Here is a 7,070-nt window from a genome sequence, read left to right on the forward strand (position 1 = left end):
TCCTGTGTCTCTTACCACCAGGTTATCAAGGAAGGCTGTGAGTATATTAACCAAAACTTTGTTGCATATAATGCCTTATGTATCTTCTGAATAGCAGTAATGCAACTGTAACTTTGTAACTCAATTAAATTAAATAAAATGTAAGCTAATCAATTAAATTTTCATCAAATTATCCAAATTAATATTATGAGTACACGCTATATCAGGGAACATGGGACAGAAAATTGGAGTGCAGAGGGATGAAGGCACTGGCTCTGGGGGTCCAGACTCTGGGGTGGGGTTAGAATGAGACATTCAGGGTGCAGTATAGGACTCAGAATTAGGATAGAGAATTGGGCCGTGAATGCTCAGGAATGAGGCCAGGAAACAGAAAATTGAGATGAAAGAGAGAAATCAAGCTAGAGCAAAAAGCTGAAAAAAAGTGTGTGATTCGAGCTGCAGAGGAAAGAAAAAACCTCTGCCTGTCCCCTCTCACCAAAGCATCTAAGAACCAGATGAGAAACATCTCTCCCCCACTGCAACAACAATTCAAGTTGACCTAGGCTGAGAAAGGAAATCTTCTTCTTTGCAGCACTAGTAGATCTGGACTGAATCATCCTCACCTCACCTCACCTCACCTCACCTCACCTCACCTCACCTCACCTCACCTCACCTCACCTCACCTCACCTCACCTCACCTCACCTCACCTCACCTCACCTCACCTCACCTCACCTCACCTCACCTCACCTCACCCCATCCCCTGACCCTCTCCAATCTGGTGTTCCTGGCCTGGGACAGGGGAGGGGCTCCTCTCTTCTCCATTTGGGACATGGCGGGATGAGAGAAGTAACAGGGCTTTATGGGAAATAATTATTTGCCTGATTCATGTGAAAGCCCTAGTCCTTGTTAACCAAAACAAACCGTTTATCCTGCATGCTGATGCCAGTTTGGAGAGTCTGGGAGCAGTCCAGTACCAGGAAGTGGAAGGAAATGTAAATCTGTAGCCTTTGCCAGCTGAGGACTGTCTGATAGCGAAACTCACTATCCCATCCACCAGCAGCAGTTCTTGGTCTTGAAATGGGCCATCACTGAGAAATTTCGAGACTACTTGTGTGGTGCTCAGTTTCAGGTGTGGACAGAGAACAATCCACTGACTTATGTGTTAACAAGGGCTAAGCTGGATGCTACAAGTCAGAGGTGGGTGGCTACTTTTGCTAGCCATAACTTTGCATTCAATACCAATGAGTTGGTGTAATAGGAAATGTGATTTATCAGGACCACCAATTCTTGGCTCGGGGGAGAATGTAAGCAGGGTCGCTATGAACCCTACCCTGCCATCTGTTGGTGATCTGTTGTAAAGGCCTTTTGAGGCTGGTGTCATTTGCATGGTTCCACCCACCCTGGATTGCATGATGGGGGTGCCTGTCCAAAGGGTCATTTTGGCTGCTGTGGGATCCCCAGTCTCTTTCTTATTAGGGCAGGGGTAATAAAGTGCAGTTATTCCAGTGATATAAATCAAGGACAGTAGAACGGTACTTAGCAGTTCATGATTTCAGAACTCACCCGAACCTACAGAAATCTCGTTAGGCAAGGGACATGGGTTCCAAAGCATAGTGAAATAAGAGAGATTGAAAAAGGATGTTTGTATTTATTAGTACAGATTTCTTGTGAAATCTGTAAATGCAAGTTTTAGGTCTGATGTATCTTTCTAGTTTAAAAATAGAACTTTTATAGTTCTAATACATATTTGCATTTATACCACAGATAAAAAGTTATTAATGACTAAATGTCCTTTTTAGACATACATAAACTGCTGGACTGGCATCTTGTTTCCACACTAAAAGTTTTAAACAGCTCCATAGATGGGTAAAATGCTCCTTACAGCTCAAACGGCAAGGAAATTTTGCATATTGCACACTGAAAGATCAGCTGTGGGACACAACTTTTGTGACACACGAACTACCTCTGCAACCAAATTCTTAGTCACAGGTCAGCAGGAGGGTTTATGCAAATTCTGGACTCTGGGACCAGAGCTGGGGTTGGCAGGTGGGCCGGGGGGGATTTTTGTGGCACATGCACCACCTCTGCAACACCAACCTTTGTTACCTCACTCCATAATACCACACACGCAGCAGACTTTTACCTCTCAGGAACCAAAGCATACCCTGAAAGATTGAGTGGCATAACATTAAGGCAAACAACTGCAGCACTAACAACAACTCAAAAAGATTCAAAAAAACCTCTGTCTTTACATACCAGGGACTACAAGAAAGAAACTTGTAAGCACAAGCACAGACCAGCAAGAACCAAACAAACATCCATACCCACCTTCCACAAGCTTTGGGTCTTTGGAACCCAGACCCCTTAATGGGTGAGTATTTTTCAGGCGAGGGAGAAGCTCTCAGGCCTCAAATGCCAGGTACAGTTCCTCTCTCCTTGATTCAGAATGAACAGGAAAATACACTGCATTACTCCTGCCCCAATTACAAAGAGACTGGGGATCCCACAGTAGCTGAAATGACCGTTTGAACAAGCACTCCCATCATGCAATCCGGGGTGGGTGGAACCATGCAAATGACAGCAGCCTCAAAAGGCCTTTACAACAGATCATCAAAAGATGGCAGGCTAGAGTTCATAGCGACCCTGCTTAACCTACAGTGGGAAGGAGCAGAAAAGAGCATTGGGGCTGCAGAATAGCGCTTGCATAGGCTTTCTTTGCCCTGGTTTGCTGTAAGAGTTAACAGTGAGAGATTGGTAGTTACAGGTCAGCATAATCTCCCCAAATGGAAAGGCACTGTTCCCAGAGAAGGATCCTGGAGAGGGTTTTCCTCGTTGGTGCAGGCCATCCACCTCTCCCAAAGGCGGGAGCTAGGTCAATGGAAAAATTCTTCCCACCAAGGCCTGGACTGACGTAGCCGCGCCGATTTACATTCCCCGTGCAGACCAGGCCCGAGGGTTGGAGCGTCCCGAAGAGTTAAGTCAAAACAGCTCCATCCGTCAGGGGTGCGCAAAAGGGAACCTCGCTCCTGGGCGACGCGGCCACGCCGCCCTAACCCCCAGCGTAGCTAAGGGCATTCGGGGAGGTGGGGGGCCTAAAGCGATGGAAAGACCTCCTCCAGCACAGGGTTGTGACAGCCTGGTCTCCGTAGCACAGACAGGGAGGCCACCAAGAGACAAGAACAGACAGCAAAAGCCAAAGCGGCCCCAGGGCAGGGGGCGAGGCTGCCTGGTGGACATGGGGACTGGGCAGGACAGGCCTTTTGGACAGGCCGTCCCCCTGTCAATGGAGGAAGAGCCCAAGAAGGAGAGTTGGGCAAGAAACTACAAGCAGGGAAAGAAGCAGAGCAGGCGGGCGGGCAGCTCCCCTTAGAGCAAAAGAAGGGATTGGTCCAAGCCCCCTCCCACCAAAGCAGACTAGAGAGCAGATCAGCTGCAAAAGACCAGGGAAGATCAAGAAAGCACAGAGCCTTGGAAGCCACAAGTAAAGTTTCAGAACTGAGCTTTGCTTTTTCTCTCTTGGCCCTATTCTCAGCAGCAATGACAAAAGGGCCAAAAGCTACAAGGCCTGAGGAAGAGAACAGTCACAAAGACAGGAGAACAAAACTGCTTTTGTCAAAACCAACTAAGCATACAGCTACACACTGGACCAAACATCCCCAACCCACTGAGCAGCACGCCGCAAGGCATCTCATTTTCCTGTCTTGTCAACCAATCATCAGGGGACAGCGCACACACAGTCCCCCACTACCTCAAATTATGCAGTTGAGTTTCCCACATTTGGAGAAATTGCAGGGGTCAGCACACCCACAGTGCAATGGATGAACCTCACCCTGGAAAACCATCCCTGTGATCATGGTATTTTCCCTGCCAAGTAAGTATGAAGTCCTACTGCCCAGCTGCCGCCTGCCCTTGCTCTCCCCAGACTTATAAGACGCGGGGCGGACCGCTGCGCCCCGAGCCCCCGGCTTCGCCCACACCGGCCCCCACTGCCGACAGCTGCCCCGCCGCGTCCCTGAGGCCCCTCCCTTCTCCATGCCGAGCTCACGGGGCCAAAGGCGGGCCCTGCCAGGCAGCCTGTCTCTGCTCCCACAATGCTCTGCTCGCACACAGATCTGCATCCATGCTCATGCGGCTCTGCCCCTCCGCTCGGGCCCCTCCCCCTGCCTGCCCGGGCCAGGGCTCTTGCGTGCCCTGGAGTTGAAGCTGGGTCCCGTCCCAGGCATCCAGGCTATCAGAGAGACGACATGGACCAGCTGCTGCTGGGGAAAGAGTGCAGCTTGCATTTTGCTGCTCTCTTTCCCCACCGGAAGTTGGTCCAATACAAGAACGACCTCCCCTGCCTTGTCTCACGTCAGTTTTTCCTCAGTGCAGAAGGTCGGGTGTTGTCAGCCGCTCTCCAGAAACTGGAAGGCCACTCCATCCCTTTTGTTACCTGCCAAGTGAGGCTGAGTGCACTGGCAGGCAGCGCCGTTGGAAGAAGTGGAAGATTGGACAAATGACCAGGGAGGAGTATAAAACTATTGCTCGGGCAGGCAGGAGCGAAATCAGGAACGGCAACTCAGGCTTGGAGTTGCAGCTAGCAAGAGATGTTAAGAGTAACAAGAAGAAGGGTTTCTTCAGGTATGTTAGCAAGAAGAAGAAAGTCAAGGAAACTGTGGGCCCCTTACTGAATGAGAGAGGCAACCTAGTGACAGAGGATGTGAAAAAAGCTAAGGTAGTCAATGCTTTCCCCCACCCCACCCCCGTCTTCACGAACAAAATCAGCTCCCAGACTGCTGCACTGGGCAGCACAGCATGGAGAGGAGGTGACCGGCCCCCTGTGGAGAAAGAAGTGGTTTGAGACTATTTAGAAAAGCTGGAGGAGCATGAATCGGTGGGGCTGGATGTGCTGCATCCGAGGGTGCTAAAGGAGTTGGCGGGTGTAATTGCAGGGCCATTGGCTATTATCTTTGAAAACTCATGGTGATCGGGGGAGGTCCCGGATGACTGGAAAAAGGCTAATGTAGTGCCCATCATTAGAAAAGGGAAGAAAGAAGAAGGATGCGGGGAACTACAGGCCAGTCAGCCTCACCTCAGTCCCTGGAAAAATCATGGAGCAGGTCCTCGAGGAATCAATTCTGAAGCACTCAGAGGAGAGGCAAGTGATCAGCAGCAGTCAGCATGGATTCAGCAAGGGCAAGTCACACCTGACTAACCGAATTGCCTTCTGTGAGGAGATAACTGGGTCTGGGGATGAGGGGAAAGCAATGGACGTGTTATTCCTTGATTTTATCAAAGCTTTTGATACAATCATCTCCCACAGTATTCTTGTCGGCAAGTTCAAGAAGTATGGCTGGATGAATGGACTATAAGGTGGAGAGGAAAGCTGGCTAGGTCGTCGGGTAGTGATCGATGGCTCCATGTCTAATTGGCAGCCGATATCAAGCGGCGTGCCCCAGGGGTCGGTCCTGGGGCCGGTTGTGTTCAACATCTTCATTAATGTTCTGGAGGATGGCGTGGACTGCCCTCTCAGCAAGTTTGCAGATGGCACTAAACTGGGAGGAGCGGTCGATACGCTGGAGGGTAGGGATAGGATACAGAGGGACCTAGACAAATTAGAGGATTGGGCCAAAAGACACCTGATGAGGTTCAACAAGCACAAGTGCCCAGTCCTACACTTAGGACGGAAGAATCCCACGCACTGCTCCAGACTAGGGACCGAATGGCTAGGCAGCAGTTCTGCAGAAAAGGACCCAGGGGTTACAGTGGACGAGAAGCTGCCTATGAGTCAACAGTGTGCCCTTGTTGCCAAGAAGGCTAACGGCATTTTGGACTGCATACGTAGGGGCATTGCCAGCAGATGGAGGGACTGTGATCGTTCCCTTCTATTCGACATTGGTGAGGCCTCATCTGGAGTACCGTGTCCAGTTTTGGCCCCCACACTGACAAGAAGGATGTGGAAAAACTGAAAAGAGTCCAGCCTAGGGCAAGAAAAATGATTGCGGGGGAGGGGGGGTGCGGGGCCTGGAAGACATGACTTATGAGGAGAGGCTGAGGGAACTGGGATTGTTTAGTCTGCAGAAGAGAAGAATGAGGGGGGATTGATCGCTGCTTCCAACTACCTGAAAGGGGGTTCCAAGAGGATGGATCTAAACTGTTCTCAGTGGTACCAGATGACAGAACAAGGAGCAATGGTCCCAAGTTGTGGGTGGGAAGGTGGCGGTTGGATATTAGGAAAACCCTTTTTCACGAGGAGGGTGGTGAAGCATTGGAATGGGTTCCCTATTCCAATGGAGGTGGTGGAATTTCCTTCCTTAGAGGTTTTCAAGGTCAGGCTTGACAAAGCCCTGGCCGGGATGATTTAGTTGGGGATTGGGTTGGACTAGATGAGCCTCCTGAGGTCCCTTCCAACCCTGAGGCCTGATCCACACTGCAGCGTTAAATCGATTCAAACAGCGTTAAATCGATTTAACGTTGTACCCGTCCACACGACAAGGCACTTTAATCGATATTAAGGGGCTCTTAAAATCGATTTCTGTACCCCTCCCCAACGAGAGGAGTAACCCTAAAATCGACATTACTATATCGATTTAGGGTTAGTATGGACGGAAATTGAAGTTATTGGTCTCATTCTTTTACTGTAGCTACCCAGAGTGCACCGCTCCGGAAATCAATGGTAGCCTAGGACCATGGATGCGCACCTACCGAATTAATGTGCCCTAGTGTGGACGCATAAAATCGATTTTATAAAACCGGTTTTAATAATTTTGATTTTATGCTGTAGTGTAGACGTAGCCTGAGAGTCCATGATTTTTAAAGCTGTTCCTGTGCATCAGGGCGAGCTGCAGCTCAGCGAACCCAAGGATCTGAGGCGAGCTACTTTGCAGCAGAGGCAGACCAAGCAGCAGGTACAACGCGGGGTCGCACCCCGGCCGGCAGATAGAATCTCATGTCCGAGATCCCGCCTCCTGTTCCTTGGCAAAGTGTGTGCTGTTGCTCCGGATTTTAGCTGTGGGGCCAAAGTGCCCTCCTTGCTTCGTCCTCCATGTGCCTGGGCATCAGCGGGACTGTCTCAGGAGAGCAGCTTCCCCACCCTCGCGCATCCCAACCC

At 50.2% G+C, this 7,070-nt stretch overlaps 1 long non-coding RNA gene and 1 other non-coding gene across 3 annotated transcripts in view; both read right to left on the bottom strand.

Annotated features, from left to right (window-relative positions):
- The window catches only part of LOC127041585 (uncharacterized), a 593,788-nt gene that overhangs the window by 324,506 nt on the left and 262,212 nt on the right, over window positions 1-7,070 (bottom strand). The gene's annotated exons all lie outside the window — the stretch shown is intronic.
- LOC127041625 (U1 spliceosomal RNA) lies at window positions 3,697-3,859 on the bottom strand. Its single transcript, XR_007771714.1, has one exon. It is a non-coding gene; the product is annotated as a U1 spliceosomal RNA (small nuclear RNA).

This window comes from Gopherus flavomarginatus (assembly GCF_025201925.1).
Source record: "Gopherus flavomarginatus isolate rGopFla2 chromosome 13 unlocalized genomic scaffold, rGopFla2.mat.asm SUPER_13_unloc_3, whole genome shotgun sequence".
Taxonomy (NCBI): domain Eukaryota; kingdom Metazoa; phylum Chordata; order Testudines; family Testudinidae; genus Gopherus; species Gopherus flavomarginatus.